This window comes from Triticum aestivum, chromosome 5A (genome assembly GCF_018294505.1).
Source record: "Triticum aestivum cultivar Chinese Spring chromosome 5A, IWGSC CS RefSeq v2.1, whole genome shotgun sequence".
Classification (NCBI taxonomy): domain Eukaryota; kingdom Viridiplantae; phylum Streptophyta; class Magnoliopsida; order Poales; family Poaceae; genus Triticum; species Triticum aestivum.
This window is the reverse complement of record NC_057806.1, coordinates 477,898,055-477,917,585: the sequence shown is the minus strand read 5'-3', so window position 1 is coordinate 477,917,585 and position 19,531 is coordinate 477,898,055.

The window sequence follows — 19,531 nt, the reverse complement described above, 5'->3', positions numbered from 1 at the left end:
CATTGTAGTCTGTAGATACAATCAAGAATAAAATATTCATCAGTTGAGGAGATCCCTCTGTCTCTTATCTTTCTATGAGCAAAATTAAGTTCATTACTGTGTCATCGGTTGATGGTAGTTACACAGTGAAACCCTTGTTTCTTGACAACAACAACAACAACAACAACAAAGCCTTTAGTCCCAAACAAGTTGGGGTAGGCTAGAGGTGAAACCCATAAGATCTCGCAACCAACTCATGGCTCTGGCACATGGATAGCAAGCTTCCACACACCCCTGTCCATAGCTAGCTCTTTGTCTTGCCAAAAGAAAAAAAGTGAAACCTTTGTTATACAGTACTACTGTTCTGAAAATGGCTAGTATTGTAGATAAAAGTTTGGAGATATGCAACAGTGGTGGTTTAAGCGCTAAATGACTGTATCACTAGGCTTCCTGTTGAGTTGCTGTTTGGTATCTGCATATATGGGTATGGGACATATGGCTGAGATTCACATTTGGAATGGAATCACACAAAAAAAATCATTGGAAAGAGGTCTATTTAGACTTTTGTGGAAACGTCGATGTTTGCTGGTTTATTTGGCAAAGAAAAATGGAGTGCATTATAAGAAATTAATCGGCCAGTTGAATATTCGGGGGTAGTAATTTAATCGTTCATTTTCTTATTTTTTTAGTAGTATTATATTTTGCATTTTGATGAGCCTCGCTTCGAGGTATTCGTGGAATAATCCATTATCATGGAATAATGAATTAGGAAGAAAGGATATGAGTCTACCGCTTACAAGAGAAGATCTCAAGGATAAGCTAGTAGGCTGTATTATAGGTAGGCTGTTACTCACCTTCTGGTACTTGATGGCATAGATTCTATAACCTAGTAGTCTGAACGGATGCTCTTTTACGGATGTGCAATTCTTTTGAGTTTTAAATTTACTGCGGTTGATTATCACAGTATATATCTCTAGTACATGCTGATGAAGTTTCCCTGTAGTATATTTACACTGGAGAGCACAGTCTGCCTAAGTTCCATTAAGCATGTGGATATCTTGCTTCTTGCGATGTTATGCCACTGTGCTAGCTAATTTATTCGAGTTGCTAGCTCATGACCCGGCTTGATTTTTTCATTGATATATTCCTGAATGAAACATCGAAATAAGCTCTAGTGCAGTTTCCATTTCTTAAGGAACCATGCATCTCAGATTCATTGTATCATTCAACTCCGCTTCGATACTGGGTTGTACTATCTGGAGCTTATCTTGTAAATTTCTTGACCATTGTTGCCGCTGCTAGAGCTATGATGCACATAATTTATTTGTAAGTTTCCTGAAAATTGGTGTCGCTGATAGGGCTGTGATGCATATCTCTATGCATGCCTTATGCCTGCGAGGTGCAGCTTATGTACCCCAGCTGTTCTTCCAAAAATATGTACTGCCTGTTTATGATATATTACCTCCGTTTGGAAATAACTGACATGGTTTTAGTTCAAATTTTGAACTAAAACAACGTCAGTTATTTCCAAACGGAGGGAGTACTTTCCTATGCTATAGCACCATTTCCTATATCCGATCTAACACGAGTGGAAGGTCTTAGCAGAACAGAAATTTCTCCAACGCCGTATGAGTTACAACGGAAGAAAAAGGGTGTCGCATCCAGTTCTTTCAATGGAAGTTTCCGGGGTGCACTGAAGTTGATGGCTATTGAAAAATGGGTGGCTAAACTGATGGACAGTAGCAAAACTAAGGTTTACTATAAAATCATTGTCTGGTAACATTATCGACGACAGACATTGAAGCTGACCCTTCTAGTTGTATACCATATAGTGGAAGTGATAAATCTAGCTATCTCAAGCATCCATATCATCAAAAGGGCAAAAACAGACTAGTAAAAACAAAGTAGCAGTTGTCATTGAAATTACTACTAGTTTATTATGGCGGTATATGCGAGCAAGGGCAGTAACTTTTTAACTAATGTAGCATATTTCCCATGCATTACTGCATCGTCTTGATTGCCTGTCTAGATTAGACAACATTATTTTCGTATTCTGTATATTTGACCCTTTCCAATGTTTCTTAGCTTTGCGTCCAGCTTCCAGCATTATAATTTAGAATTTGTTGCTTTTGAGTCGTATGTTTTTTTCTCTTGAAGTTTGAAATGTCTGGATACATTGCTTCTGTATAGTCTTAGTCAAATATGTGGGCACTGAACACTTCTTTTGTGTGTGTAGTGTAGTACTCCTAATACACCTATAATTCAATAATAAGCCTCTGAATCAGACCAGATCTACCCTCCACTTCTGAATATGTCATAGTCCAAAGCTAAGAGAAAACTGTTAACGATTTTGATTGCGACATGGACTAAACTAATAAGTGCATTTAAGTACGGAGCAGGTGTTTGAGATCAAAACGACCTTCATAAATGTTTGGATATGTGGAAGCAGTCTATTATTTGGAAAACTATAGTGGCAGTCTGCAACTGTCAGTTGTTAATCACTTGGTATGCTGTACTGTTAAGCTAACCTAGTACAGAAATATGCTGCTCCCTTTACTACTTGGAAGTTTTGCAACCATTGTAACGTTCCATTCAAACTGTCCAGACCCTCTTCCGATGCTGACATGCAGAATAGTAAATTTCCTTGACCGAGTTCTCTTCTCAGAGATGAAGCAAAGCAATGGGTCTGATTGTTACTCGTTTTAAAATTGGATCCGATGAAGGATGTTAAAGGTTGTTGACATACGATACGAGGCAGTTTGTCTGCTATGCATACTTTCAAGCGTGCCTGAGTTGACCCGCTTATTTTATGAATTCCGTGATCCGCCTGTCAAATCAGCGGATCTGCTTATAGTACGCGCGTCTCACCATCGAGGAGCAAGTTTAGTGATTGCAAATGTGTTTTAGAAGCACTGCTGTTATTTGATTGTCAGCTTGGTTCGATTGTCTATGAGCTTCGTGCTGTGCTGCCCATGATTCATTTTGTTTCCTTTTGTGTTAAAGATGCAAGATTCATCATCTCTTGACCCTGGAAGTCATTGGTCTGGGCTTCCTGTGCACAGTGTCAGGGGCCAACAATGGTGGGGTCCCAAGAATCCTAATCTCTTTGCAGCAGCAGCAGCAGCAGCCTGCAGCTGTATGACATGGCAGGCATGCATACCAGCTCTGGAGAATCTGGTCAGAATTCAGAGCGACTGCAGACTGGGTCAGTGAAAAGCTCTGGTGAATATCAACATGTGAAACCGTTTGACATCCACTGCTTTTTAGCTATACACATGCAATGCACCTCTTTTTTGTTGCCCCTATCTTTTGGAGAACAGGCAGGCTGGTTGACCCCAAGGATGTGGGGTGCAGACTGCAGAGTAGAGGACAGAGCAGAGGAACAAGACGAGAAGTAGTATGGGGGAGACGCTAGTGTGAAGTCCTCTCATTTTCAGGGAGGGCCTTTTCACCCCCCCTCCAATGAGACAAGGGCATCTTTGCTCATATCGAGGTGAGAAGCAATGATGCTATAGTATATTGGCACCCACATACAGTACAGTAGTAGTATTATACACCATCCATACATGGTCTTTTGTTTTGTTTGGGCAGCCTGGCCAAGGCTTGGATCGAACGCCTCTTCATCTTGCACATCAGGTAAGCAGAAATACCAGCGCATGTGAATTGTACTCCCTCCGTTGTAGTATCAGAAAATGTCTTACATTATGGGAGGAAGGGAATACTCCTACTATACTTGATCCACTGAGATCGTTTTGTCGCTTCTCAAGGTTTCACTTCGTCTAATCGGACAGAGATATTATCATTGCTGCTAGCACTGTTCTTGGCTCTGGAATGCACTGAACACAAGTATAGATGACATTCTCATCGAATTTCCGCAGCTTCACATGCACCACACGGGGATGCTTTTTATTTTTTTGGGTGCTTGTAAACCGGCGAAATTCGTGCTCCCCCGGCTAGCATCAGGCAGCACATTTTGACGGCTAGCTAGCGTATATGATCCGGGTCACATGGATGCATGCATGCATGCATGTTGCAAGTGCGTTTGTGGTCGCAGCAGGACTGAAGTCTCCGGCTGACATGCGCAGCAGCGATCGATTCAAGGCCTCCCTCCCAAAGGACCATCTCTTGTGCACCACATGGAGAATCGCTTATAAAATACAGGAGCAGCAGCAAAGAAGGGCTAGCATCTCGAGATTGCCAGTGCCAAGGAGTCTAAATTCCTCAGAGATATATCGCTCCGCGCCAAGCGCTAATAATTAGGAGGGCTCAGGTCCACAAAGTGAATGTAGTAAGAGTATCTCCGGCAGACTCCGTATAATGCCTTGACGCAAAAAGTTCTACTTGATCAAACCCTGCAAACACATCGGATCTGTAAAATTTTTTAGGGGACACAGCAAAAGTTCGCTCTCAACTTTTAGATTCATGGGGTGGGAGGCCAATCTGAGCTCGCCCCCTATCCGCAGCAAGATTTGGCGCAAGGAAAATTTCCGCACGACCGTTCCTGCTTCCCACCCCCTTCGCCGCCATTGCTCGGCCTCGGCCCGCTCCGGTCCATTTTCCCCGGCCATTCTTCGCCGCCATGGAAGCCTCCCAGCCGTCCCCCGTCACCGTGGATGTCGCGTACGCGCAATCCCCTCTAGCAGATCTCGTCGTCGACCATGTCGCCTCCGCCGTCGCTCAAGGCACCACCGCGCCTGCTCGCAAGCGGCAGGGCAATGTGGTCGTGCAGGGCGGAAATTTGGCTGGCCCCGCGGGGAAGGCACGCGAGATCTGCTCGGCCGCTGCTGGAGAAGATGGACAAAGTTTCGGGCGTGAAGCGCAAGAAGGTTCCTACGAAAAGGCCGGCGCCTTCATCCTCTCCCTCCACCCCGGCAAGAGGTACCCCGACGATGCCGTTCAACGGCGCCGCTTCGACCGCAGGCGAGGTATTCGATGAAATGGCCGAAAGGTATGCTTCTTCGATTCCTTCTACTTGCTTCGTTTTTCGCCATTGTGGTAGCTCGTGACTTGATGTCACTTATTGTAGCGGTGGTTCGAACGATGCCACTGCCGAGTTCGTCAACTTGTTGGACACCAACACCGTCGACATCGATCAAGCCCCGTTCGCTGATTTCGATTACAATGAAATGGAGGGTGGCGTGGATGATCACGGTGGTGAAGATGAAGTGGAGGAGATAGACGAGGGGGTGTATGAGCAAGCACAAGCAAAAAAAGGCGCGAGATCGAAGAACTATACGATGTTGGAAGACCAAATCTTAATCAAGGCTTGGAGTGCAGTGTCTCTTGATGCTTGCACTGGTACATCTCAAACCACCAAGAGGCACTGGCAAAGGATCGAAGGTCAATACTTCCGCATGATGGGAAAGTATCCCAATAGGACTCCACGCACCTTTCGGTCACTCCAAGGTCGTTGGGATGTGATCAAGCCGATTTGTAGCCGTTGGGCTGCTTGCTTGGAACAAGTTCACAATGCACCTCCAAGTGGAACCATGGAATCCGACTATGTGAGTTCATTTTCATGTCCCAAGTTGCGCAAATCATTTGTACCATTTGAAGTGATTGCATCATTTGACATTGTTTTAATTGTGTAGGAGAAAATTGCCCAACAAAGATACAAAGACATGGAGGCTTCCGAAAGCAAATTTTTTAAATTAAAGCATTGTTGAGAATTGCTAAAAGGGTGTGACAAGTGAAAGTTGATTGACAGAGAATCCCCACCGAAGAGAGTTTCACTTACTAACATGGATGAAGATGAAGATAATGATGGCCCACGAAACTTGAACAAGCCCGTTGGAGACAAGAAGACAAGGGAGACGATCAAGAGGGAACACGATGCATCGAGCTTGCAGGACAAGATAGATGTCATGGTGCAATCAAATGAGTTGATGTTGGCGAAGACATTGGAGGCAAAGAAAGAGTTGGCCGAGAAGAAGGCACGAGAGAAGCAAGAGAAGTGGCAATTGCTCAAGGACGAGGGGTTGCGCAAGGCAGCCATTGAGGAGAGAAGAGCATATGCCGCTGAGACCAAAGCCATGGCCAAGCTTCTTGCCGAAGAGAACAGGATCATGACATTGAACCGTGAAGACATGGACGACATCACCAAAGAATGGCATGATATGGCAAGGAGAGACATCTTGAAGAGGAGGATGCTAGCGGCGGCCGGTGGGTGTTTCGGTGCCGGTGATGTTTTCCCATCAGGAGCTGGAACCAGTCCGCTGATGCATTCAGTGTGTCCGGCGATGCTTTCGGTGCCGGAGTTGGAACACGTGCCGGTGATGGATTCGGGGGCGGCGATGACATTGATGGCGGTGGTGTGGAGTGAAGATCATGACGACGGGTGAAAAGCGACCAAGATGATGATGGACGTGGTCGTCGCTTTTGCATGAAGTCCTTTTGGGTTTGTCCTACGAAACTATGCTTTTATTTGCGCACGAATTATGTTTTATTCTTCGAATTTGAACTCAATGGTCTGAATCGCTGTCAAATTCGCTAATCGGGGGTTTTCGGTTTGCAAGCCGACGCAAGCTGCGCCGAACAGACCCACGTAGCCGATCCGTAAAACAACATATTAGCAGCCCGTGTTGGTTCACAAAACCATTTTTCAGCGAACTGTAAACAAGTTTTGCGGGTTGGCATTAGATGGGTCTGCTAGAGATGCTCTAACGGCGGCCTGGCTTTCGGACGTTAAGAAAATGGAAAGAGAGTTCTTGTCTTGTTTTTGTAGCGGCTATACCTACTTGAGAAGGGGACGGGAGTGCATGGGAGGGATATGGATTCAGAACGAGGTTGCGTCCGTCCACGTAAACGTGGGAGGCGTACGTTGGTCCAACCAGCAGAGAGCAGACCGATGGTTTCGGGGTGCGGGGCGGTGTACGTGCCTCAGGCACCAGGAGCATTCACAAACCTTCTTCCCTTGTGGGCCGCCCGCCCGCCGAGAATCTCAGATTTGGAGCGTGGAGTGGACTGGACAGCCACGCGGGAGGGAGGGGCGGTTCTCCTCGTCGCCGACCGACCTCGCTCGCTCGCTCGGTCAAGCGGAAAACTCACCCATTTTACATGTGACGAGTGACGACCATGCATGTCAACTTCCTACCTTTGACGTCGCTGCCTTTTACTCGCTCCCAGTACTTCAAGATGCTCCCGTAAAAAAAGGTTGATACTTCAAAATGCTTGCAAAAACAGACCTTTTAGATCATCAATTTTGTTCTTTTACCGAAGCATTTTGGAATGTTGTTTCTTTATGTAAATTCGCACGCATGTCGAAAATTCGTCAATGTTTGTTTGCACAAAATAAACCCGACTTTTTTAACTATTTTTTCATTTACTGTTCATGAGGGAGCATATAAGCTCGTGAGCAGAAACTTCATGTCCTGTCACCTCGACTAACATTTCCTGCAACGTTTTTGCCCTTTTGAAAATAGAGGCTTTCAGCACACTTGGTCTCTGCATCTTCCCTTTTTTTGAGATGGGGTCTCTATATCTTGTAACGATAGAACAAACGTTACCATCAACTTGGGCCGGAAGTCAAAATGAGCAATTTAGCACCACCATAAATAACCTTGTTACATTCATTTCACAATAATGTGTCCGCGTCCTTGTCCGATTGCCCGGGTTTATACCGGCTATCTTCCGTTCTAGTATACATTCAAGATGAAACCGAGAGAGCACGAACCGAACACGCTTTCGTCCATTGTCATAATTTTAAAGATAATAATACCCACAGTGGACTAGATATGCTTTTATTGTTTTCCATGGAAATTGTCTTGAGCAGCACACCAGACGACATGCAAAACCAAAAGCTTGTTCAAAGCTTGCGCGAAACGATACAAACCAATTAGATAGAAATAGAGGCAACACAACACAGATGGCACTTCATCTAAAAGCTGCGTGGTTTATAACACGATTTCCCCCTATATGAGGACATGAATACTTTGGCAACCACTCAACTCTTGGCATTGTCGCAAAGACCACAAATCGCAACATAAGATGCATGCAACCTGAGATGATCCTTGCAAGGCTAAATAATTATGGGTGACCGGTAGCGAAGTAGTACCGTGAGGGATAGGTGGAAAGAACCCCCAACGGGTAGTGAAAATAAAACGTGAAATATACACTAGTTCATTGTATAATGTTGGAACAAATATTAACCCCAGCTAAATGTAAAGTCGGAAGGGATATGGCACCATAATTAGCTTCATCGGATTCCTTTCATAACCTCCATCTGCGCACACAAACTCGAGTGCGTAACTGGTGTCTTTAATTCTAAAGATTCACAATGATAATGTGAATACGTCGGACACACTCCCCTTTATTTGTGTGAACCTCTAATACTTTGAAAATCTAGAGTGCACTACATAAGCTTAAATCAATTGTGATGGAGACTTTTTTAAGGAGCTATTTCATTATTATTTCTTTCTGAGCTTTGCATCGAGATGACGTGCAAAAAACAAATGTCATTATGAAGTCTTGCTTGAAACAACAAGTCAATCAAATACAAAGGAAGGCAACATAATACATTACATGGTCTAAAAAGTTACTTCCTCCGTTTTAAAATTTGAACTAAACCACAACATTTATTTTGGAACGCAGGAGAGAGTACATACTTCATAAATACTTTAACAATTGCTCGTCTCCCAACATCACTGTGGCAATGGCCACAATTACATCGTATATGTGCATGGGGCATAACTTTATTATAATGATTATCATGTAGTGCTAGAACTAAAATTACATTCAGCCAATATATTTAGAACAAATAATCTAGCATCGTAAATAGCTTGGTTGTATTCATTTTGCAATAATATGCCGTCATCCTAGCTCGATCGCTTGGTTATGTACCCATTGTCGTTAATTTTAATGATTAAAAAGAATTTTGAGAATGCATCGAATATGCTTCTGTTTATTGCCATGTGGACATCTAACAATTTAGTAAATCTAGAGTATACATTATATTATTTAATTACTAATTTCTATGTAGATTACTTTTCCCCCGAGAAACTTTATTGGTATATAATTTTGACCTTTCGTCTAGGTGATGTGCAAACCCAAAAAGATATTGAACGTTTGCGTGAAATATGACAAATCAATCAAACAAACAGACAAACATCACATTGTTCAAAAAGTTGTGCACTTTATAACGTGATCACACCTATGTTGGGACATAATACCAGATATATAGTTGTCATTCTGACTAAGCTTTCAGGCAACATTTTTTCCCTTTTTAAAATAGAGGCTTTCATTACACTTGGTCTTTGCATCTTGTAATGCTAGAACAAACCTTAACTCCGGATGAAAGTCACAAAAATTCGCAGGGGCACGCAGGTGCGGGGCATGCACCCGTGGAAACGTCTGCACCCGTCGATCTACACGCCGTGATCCGAACATATGTTCCCACAGAAATTGGTTGAAAAATGGATGGAAATCTTTAACCTCTGGATACGAGATAGTATACGTGTTTATTCTATACAAATACTTCCATGGGCCATTGTTATACATCTTTCTACCTGTGCGTATGCTACACCCCCTTCTCTGTTACATACCCTGTTCGACGAGTTCCCTACACCATTCATCTTCTTCTTCCTTCGTTCCTGTTCTCCGCTCTTAGGTTCCAGTACTGTTTACCACTCTTCTTTATATATTTGTTTTCCTTCTGGGCAATTACTTTTCTTTACGTGATGTGGACTCATCCGTTCGTGCTGTCCCTTCACAAATTCATGCCGTGAAAAATTGCTACACTCCTTTTGCTAACTTTTGATTTTCTCTTCCCTCAAATATCCATCCTTCTATTCTTCAACACTTGCATGGTAGTACTGTGAAATATTAATTTGTCGAAAGACTTCAATGCGTTCCTGATGAATTTCCCCCTACCAGATACCATTTTGATTATGTTCTTCAAAGTGCACTGCTTTTTATATGATTTGATTTCATTTTCAGTCCTAACATTTTGGTTCTCATTCTACCAAGTTACGTTATATGAAACCGACTTTTTTTTAGCAAACTTACCTAGTAGCTTCAGTTTTGTACGTAGGACTTGTGCCCATTCTGCTGCTTCAATTTCTAATAATTTATACTACTCACAACCAAGAAGTGATGCCACCAATTTATCTAATATTTATTTTTGCGGTGCGCACTCCGCAGACCACTCAACTTCTTTCTCGATACTCTTTCCCCCTCGTCTTGTTACTTTCTACTATCATCATGTGGACCGATGACCACAAGTATAGGGGATCAATCGTAGTCCTTTTGATAACTAAGAGTGTCGAACCCAATGAGGAGCAGAAGAAAATGATAAATGATTTTCAGCAAAGTATTCTCTGCAAGTATTGAAAGTAGTGGTAACGAATAGTTTGGTAGCAAGGCAATTCGTAACAAGTAACAAGAAGCAATAGTAACAAAGGTGCAGTAAAGTAGCACAATCCCTTTTATATCAAGGACAAGACGGAACGTTCTCTTATAATAAGCAAAGCATTCTTGAGGATACATGTGAATTATTGTCTAGTCACGTTTATCATGTTTAGTTGATTCACGCTCGCTACTTTGATAATTTGATATGTAGATGGACTAGTTGAACAAGCAACCCACTTATGATAACCCTCTCGCAAACATCCACAACTACGAAAGAAGAGTTAATATAAATCTAACCATATCATGAAACATATGTATCCAAATCAGCCCCTTACGGAATAACGCATAAATTAGGATTTAACTGATGAGGACATCAATACCATTGTTACACCCACAGCCCCTACTGTTAGATATACTGGACCAATTACTAGAGCTCGCGCACGCCAATTAAATTACCAGGTACTTTCGTTTCTTGGTAATGATTCTAATGTTCATGAGATTATGATGCTGCCTAAATTGGATACATTTGTTTTGCTTACAAATGAAGGGCCTAGCTTGGAGAAGGATGAACATTGGAGCAAGAACACACATGGAGTTGATGGCATGCGCAAGGGGATCAAGAACGGAGTTACAAGTGATGATTTCAGGACTTTAAAGCCGCCATAAGGAGTGCATGAAGCCTTGGACGAAATATACAAGATGCCACTTCATAATATTCGTCCATAGGCTATTCTAGGTGCTGCGTCACCTTATTAATGGGCCAGGCCCATGTAATTTCGAAATACTTAAGTATAGGCTATTTTTAGAGTCCGTATGTGTGGGGAAACAAGAGTTAGGGTTGGTTTCGGACCCCACCCTCAAGGGCCACGAAATTCCCCCCTCTTCCTCCATATATACAGCCCTTAGGGCGTCGTTTAGACTTTGGGTTTTGTTTAGATTAAAAGTTCGCCATAGCTGCAACTTCGCGTACTTCATTTGTGTCCAACGACCAGACCAAGACGTCACAGAACCCCACCTTGATCAATAAAGCTTTCATCTTATATTCGCAATATCCAGATTGCAATCTTAGTTTCTTGCTTGTTCTTCGTTTGCTCGCAGGAAACAGACCCTCGTGGTCAGGTTGATCGTGCTCCGGCGTGGTCAATAACCCTCGGAAGTTGGTTTAGCGATTGCTAAGGCGCGACGTCTCGCACGTTCGTAGTCGGATCGTCAAGGTCGACTCCCACAGAAAACGATAGCCACCATCGCATCGAAACATCGGGACACCTTAGCCTCTATCAAGTGGTATCAGATTTCCAGGTTGCTCGGTGAGATTTTACAGTTTTTCGTAGATTAGATCGAGTCTGTTCTTCATACCTACAGTCCACGAAAAAGCCACAAAAAATTTTTAGGGTTAGTTCATCATATCCGAACCAATCTGAGCCTTTGCATAATCTTTTTAGGGTTTTTGCTTTGTTGAATTTGCGGTTGCATCGTCGTGTCAAGTTGCTGGTCTTAGAGTCTAGTCTTTTAGAGTTTCGAGTTCTGGTCATAAGTTGTCATGCCGCCGCTGCACCATCATCATCGCCCATCTACCACTTTTGCTTATCCGCCACCGCTCTGAATCCATATCCATATACCACCATCAATCCGTATCCATATACCACCACCGCTACCATATACCACCACCGCTGCCATATACCACAACCATATATCCACCACCAATCCGAGTTCTTCTCATATTAGGTTTGTTCTTGAGATCAATCTAAATTCCGATTCGTGTTTCCTTGCCTGCGTAGGTCCCGGAAAAAAAGAGTCTGGAGACCCCCGGGCAGTTTTTAGGCCAAAATTTTCACGGGCAATTTTTTCCCTATCCTATTTTTAGGCTTTTCTGAGTCTTTTGAGCCACGTGCCATCATAGTGATTTTTTGTCGCACTTTTTCGTCGTCGCTGCCCTGATTTCCGAAAAAAAAGTGAAAAAAAAAATTTCGTGTCCATCCTATCAGTTTGACGAGGGAAGAGTTTGGAGACACTCGCCATTATAGTGATTTTTCGCAAAAAAAAGAGGAGCGCAAAAAAAAGGAGCGCAAAAAAAGAGAGCGAAAAAAGAGAGAGTTCCAGAGCGTGCTTTTCCCTTATTTACGTGCAGCGCCGTGATTTTGTTAGTGTTCTAGGCTCGCGTCTCTAGCACGGTCTAGCCTAGGACTAGCACAGTACCATCGTTGAGCATTTATTCAACTTTGCATCTCTGAATTGATTATTGCTGACCCTTTTTGCTACCATACTATAAGCCTTCCCAGCTCCACATACATCTACGTCGTGCGTTTGACTCTCCCTGGCAATCGCTCTATCCAAGCTTTTGAGAGTTTTGACTATAACGGTTGCCGATCACCGCCTGCTGCTGGGTAAGAACTAGTAAGAATTTGAGATTTGCTTGAGGGATTTGTGACACCCGCCACCGCCACCACTTGTTAGTAGTCTATAGGATCATATTCTGGTGTGTTTCTATTGCTGCTAACCATGCCAGGATCACAATCCGACGAGACTGACTGGGAGAACTTGACGAACAAGGAGCTTCATGATACATTTCAGCAAATGATGAGTGGACAGGTGCAAGATGTGATAAACAGATTTGAAGAGGCCATGGAGAAGATAGATGGCATGGAGAAGACGTTTGAAACAAAGCTCGATAACAAGTTTGCTGAATTGCTTTCGCGTTTTCCACCACCACCACCGGCTGCTCCTGCCGCACCTCTGCAACAACAGCAACAACACCGACTACCTCCACGTCGGGAAACAGCCCTCCGCCGAGCGAGCCGTGTCCCTCTTCAGTCGGGCCAAACTGCTGGTGCTGCTGTTGATACTTCTGTGGCTCCTACTGCTGATGTGGAGGAGGATGATTATGTGGGAGATTATGAGGATGAGGTTGATCAAAATCAGAACTACGTGCCACCACCAGCACAGCAACCACCAGGTCGTCCACATGCAAATAATGGCAATGGTAGGGCTCACCCTCAGGTACGAGATCATGACCATCTCCCTAAACTAAAATTGAATATTCCACCATTTGAGGGTAGATATGTTCCTGATATATATCTTACTTGGGAGTTAGAAACTGAACAACGATTTACATGTTTACAATATCCCGAGGAGAGACGTGTTCCTGCTGCTGTTTGTGCATTCACTAGTTTTGCATGTGTTTGGTGGTCTGAGCATTGTAGATTATATCCTATTCCGGCTACTTGGGCTGCTTTGAAAACTGCTATGCGTACTCGTTGGGTTCCACCATATTATCAACGTGAATTACTTCAAAAATTGCAGCGCTTAAGACAGGGAAAAAATTCTGTAGAAGAATATTATCAGGAATTACAAACTGGCATGATTAGATGTGGTATTGTTGAGGAGAATGAAGCTATGCTTGCACGTTTTATGGGTGGATTAAATAGAGAGATTCAGACGATTCTAGAGTATAAGGAGTATACTAATATCACTCGTTTATTCCATCTTGCTTGTAAAGCTGAACGTGAAGTGCAGGATCGACAGGCATTGGCGCGGACTAACTTTTCTGCAGGTCGACCTTCATCATGGACACCACGTGCATCATCTACTTCCACACGTTCTGCTACACCGGCGCCTCCGTCGGCTGCCACCTCCAACCGTGATACAATAAAGCAGGCACAATCACCACTATCTGCCAAGAGCACACCTTCTGGGCCTGCAAAGAGCTCTTCTTCATCCATGGCATCAACAGGGCAAACACATGATATTATTTGTCGACGTTGCAAGGGTGGAGGTCATTATGCGAGAGAATGCCCATCTAAGCGTGTGATGATTGTTACTGAGGATGGTGGGTATGAGTCCGCTAGTGACTATGATGAGGAGACTTTGGCTCTTATTACACGTGACGAACACGGTGGAGACGATTCTGATCATGAGACGCAATACATGGCTCCTGAAGATGCTGACAGGTATGAATGTTTAGTTGCTCAACGTGTTTTGAGTGTGCAGGTTACACAAGCTGAGCAAAATCAGAGGCATAATTTGTTCCATACAAAGGGAGTTGTGAAGGAACGTTCTGTTCGCGTGATCATAGATGGAGGGAGCTGCAATAACTTGGCTAGCATGGAGATGGTGGAGAAGCTATCTCTCACCACAAGACCACATCCACATCCTTACTACATCCAATGGTTCAACAACAGCGGCAAGGTTAAGGTAACACGTACTGTTCGTGTGCATTTTAGTATCTCTACATATGCTGATTATGTTGATTGTGATGTGGTACCTATGCAAGCATGTTCCTTATTACTTGGTAGACCATGGCAATTTGATAAAAATTCTGTACACCATGGTAGAAACAATCAGTATACTCTTGTTCATAACGATAAAATATTACTTTGCTTCCTATGACTCCTGATTCCATTTTGAAAGATGATATTAATAGAGCTAATAAAGCAAAACAGGAGACAAATAAGAGTGAAAATCAGATTGTGGCAAAAGAATTTGAGCACCAAATGAAGCCTAATAATAAACCATCTACTGTTGTTTCTGAAATTAAATTGAAAAGTGCATGTTTACTTGCCACCAAATCTGATATTGATGAGCTAGATTTCAACAAATCTGTTTGCTATGCTTTTGTGTGCAAAGAGGCATTATATTCATTCGAGGACGTGCCTTCCTCTTTGCCCCCTGCTGTCACTAACATTTTGCAGGAGTTCACTGACGTCTTTCCACAAGACGTGCCACCGGGATTACCACCTATTCGAGGGATTGAGCATCAAATTGACTTAATTCCCGGTGCTTCGCTACCCAACCGTGCACCATACCGTACCAATCCAGAGGAGACGAAGGAGATTATGCGTCAAGTACAAGAACTGCTCGACAAAGGTTATATACGCGAATCCCTTAGTCCTTGTGCTGTTCCTATCATTTTAGTGCCGAAAAAGGATGGTACGTTGCGTATGTGCGTTGATTGTAGAGGCATAAATAATATTACTATTCGTTATCGTCATCCTATTCCTAGGCTAGATGATATGCTTGATGAATTGAGTGGCTCTACAATATTCTCCAAAGTTGATTTGCGTAGTGGATACCATCAAATTCGTATGAAATTGGGAGATGAATGGAAAATAGCATTTAAAACTAAGTTTGGATTATATGAGTGGTTAGTCATGCCTTTTGGGTTAACTAATGCACCTAGTACTTTCATGAGGTTAATGAACGAAGTTTTACGTGCTTTCATTGGACGATTTGTGGTAGTTTACTTTGATGACATATTGATTTATAGCAAATCTTTGGAGGAACATTTGGAACATTTACGTGCTGTTTTTATTGCTCTACGTGATGCATGTTTGTTTGGAAACCTTGGAAAGTGCACCTTTTGCACCGACCGAGTATCTTTTCTTGGCGATGTTGTTACTCTATAGGGAATTGAAGTTGATAAAGCCAAAATTGAAGCTATTGAGAGTTGGCCGCAGCCCAAAACGGTCACACAAGTGAGGAGTTTCCTTGGCCTCGCTGGTTTCTATAGGCGTTTTGTGAGAGATTTCAGCACCATTGCTGCACCTCTCAACGAGCTTACAAAGAAGGATGTGCCTTTTGTTTGGGGTATCGCACATGAAGAAGCCTTCACGGTATTGAAAGATAAGTTGACACATGCTCCTTTACTCCAACTTCCTAATTTCAATAAGACTTTTGAGCTTGAATGTGATGCTAGTGGAATTGGATTAGGAGGTGTGTTATTACAAGATGGAAAACCTGTTGCATACTTTTCTGAAAAATTGAGTGGGCCTAGTCTAAACTATTCTACTTATGATAAAGAATTATATGCTCTTGTTCGGACCTTAGAAACATGGCAACATTATTTATGGCCCAAGGAATTTGTTATACATTCTGATCATGAATCTTTGAAACACATTAAAAGTCAAGCAAAACTGAACCGTAGACATGCTAAATGGGTTGAATTCATTGAGACGTTCCCTTATGTCATTAAACACAAGAAGGGTAAAGAAAATATTATTGCTGATGCCTTGTCTCGTCGTTATACTATGCTTTCACAACTTGACTTTAAAATATTTGGTTTGGAGACCATCAAAGATCAATATGTTCATGATGCTGAATTTAAAGATGTATTGCAGAATTGTAAGGAAGGGAGAACTTGGAACAAGTTCGTTCTTAACGATGGATTTGTGTTTCGTGCTAACAAGCTATGCATTCCAGCTAGCTCCGTTCGTCTTTTGTTGTTGCAGGAGGCGCATGGAGGAGGATTAATGGGACACTTTGGCGTCAAGAAGATGGAGGATATACTTGCTACACATTTCTTTTGGCCAAAGATGAGATGGGATGTTGAGCGTTTTGTTGCTCGCTGCACTACATGTCAAAGAGCTAAGTCACGACTCAATCCTCATGGTTTATATATGCCTTTGCCTGTACCTAGTGTTCCTTGGGAGGATATATCTATGGACTTTGTTTTAGGTTTACCTCGAACAAAAAAGGGGAGGGATAGCATATTTGTTGTCGTGGATAGGTTCTCGAAAATGGCACACTTTATACCATGTCATAAAAGCGATGATGCTGTTAATGTTGCTGATTTGTTCTTTCGTGAAATTATTCGCTTACATGGTGTGCCAAATAATATTGTTTCAGATCGTGATACTAAATTTCTTAGCCACTTTTGGAGATGTTTATGGGCTAAGTTGGGGACTAAGCTGCTTTTTAATACTACTTGTCACCCCCAAACTGATGGACAAACTGAAGTAGTCAATAGAACATTGTCTACTATGCTTAGGGCTGTTTTGAAGAATAACAAGAAAATGTGGGAAGAATGCTTGCCTCATATTGAATTTGCTTATAATCGTTCATTGCATTCTACTACTAAGATGTGTCCTTTTGAAATTGTGTATGGTTTCCTACCTCGTGCACCTATTGATTTGTTGCCTCTTCCATCTTCAGAGAAGGTTAATTTTGATGCTAAAGAATGTTCTGAATTGATTTTAAAAATGCATGAGTTAACTAAGGAAAACATTGAGCGTATGAATGCTAAATATAAACTTGCTAGAGATAAGGGTAGAAAACATGTTGTGTTTGCGCCTGGAGATCTTGTTTGGTTACATTTGCGTAAAGATAGATTTCCTAATCTGCGCAAATCAAAGATAATGCCACGTGCTGATGGTCCTTTTAAGGTGTTAGAGAAAATAAATGATAATGCATATAAACTTGAGCTACCTGTAGATTTTGGGGTTAGTCCCACTTTTAACATTGCAGATTTGAAGCCTTATTTGGGTGAAGAAGATGCGCTTCCGTCGAGGACGACTTCATTTCAAGAAGGGGAGGATGATGAGGACATCAATACCATTGTTACACCCACAGCCCCTACTGTTAGATATACTGGACCAATTACTAGAGCTCGCGCACGCCAATTAAATTACTAGGTACTTTCGTTTCTTGGTAATGATTCTAATGTTCATGAGATTATGATGCTGCCTAAATTGGATACATTTGTTTTGCTTACAAATGAAGGGCCTAGCTTGGAGAAGGATGAACATTGGAGCAAGAACACACATGGAGTTGATGGCATGCGCAAGGGGATCAAGAACGGAGTTACAAGTGATGATTTCAGGACTTTAAAGCCGCCATAAGGAGTGCATGAAGCCTTGGATGAAATATACAAGATGCCACTTCATAATATTCGTCCATAGGCTATTCTAGGTGCTGCACCTTATTAATGGGCCAGGCCCATGTAATTTCGAAATACTTAAGTATAGGCTATTTTTAGAGTCCGTATGTGTGGGGAAACAAGAGTTAGGGTTGGTTTCGGACCCCACCCTCAAGGGCCACGAAATTCCCCCCTCTTCCTCCATATATACAGCCCTTAGGGCGTCGTTTAGACTTCGGGTTTTGTTTAGATTAAAAGTTCGCCATAGCTGCAACTTCGCGCACTTCGTTTATGTCCAACGACCAGACCAAGACGTCACAGAACCCCACCTTGATCAATAAAGCTTTCATCTTATATTCACAATATCCATATTGCAATCTTAGTTTCTTGCTTGTTCTTCGTTTGCTCGCACGAAACAAACCCTCGTGGTCAGGTTGATCGTGCTCCGGCGTGGTCAATAACCCTCGGAAGTTGGTTTAGTGATTGCTAAGGCGCGACGTCTCGCACGTTCGTAGTCGGATCGTCAAGGTCGACTCCCACAGAAAACGATAGCCACCATCTCATCGAAACATCGGGACACCTTAGCCTCTATCATTAACCTTCTGTCACTCTAGCAACCCATCAACTACTTATTACTCCACAATGCCTTTTCTTAGACCCAAATATGGTAAAGTGTCATATAGTCGACGTTCACATGCCACCACTAAAGTAAGCAACAACACACGAGTATCATCAAAATATCAAATGAATATCAACTTCACATGATTACTTATAACAAGTTTTCTCCCATGTCCTCAAGAACAAAAGTAACTACTCATAAATCATATTCATGTTCAAGACCAGAGGTGTATTGAATATACTTGAGGATCTGAACATTTGATCTTCCACCAAATAAACCAACTAGCATCAACTACAAGATGTAATCAACACTACTAGCAACCCACATGTACCAATCTAAGTTTTGGGGACAAAGCTTGAATACAAGAGATGAATTAGGGTTTGAGATAAGATGGTGCTAGTGAAGATGTTGATGAAGATCGGTCCCCACGACGAGAGAATTGTTGGTGATGTCGATGGCTTCGATTTCCCCTTTCGAAGAGAAGTCCGCCCGGCGGAATCGCTCTGCCGGCGAGCAAAAGTGCTCCTGCCCAGGTTCTGCCTCAACACGACAGTGCTTCGTCCCAAAATTCTTCCTCTTATTTTTATAGGGAAAATGGCTTCATATAGCAGAAGATGGGCACCGGAGGCCTGCCACGGGGCCCACGAGCTCATAGGACACGCCAAGGGGGAGGGGGGTGGCCCGCCCCCTGAGTTCGTCGCTCCCTGGAGGCCCCCCTTCTGGTAATTCTTCTTCTAGTATATATATATATATATATACCAAAATATTATCTGTAAATTTTCAGGTCATTTGGAGTTGTGCAGAATAGCTATCTCTGTTGTACCCCTTTTAGGTCCAGAATTCCAGCTGTCGGCAATCTCCGTCTTCATGTGAAACTTGCAAAGTAAGAGAGAAAAGGCATTAGAATAGCATTATAAATTGAGATAATAACCAAAAACATAATAAATAATAGTAGAAAA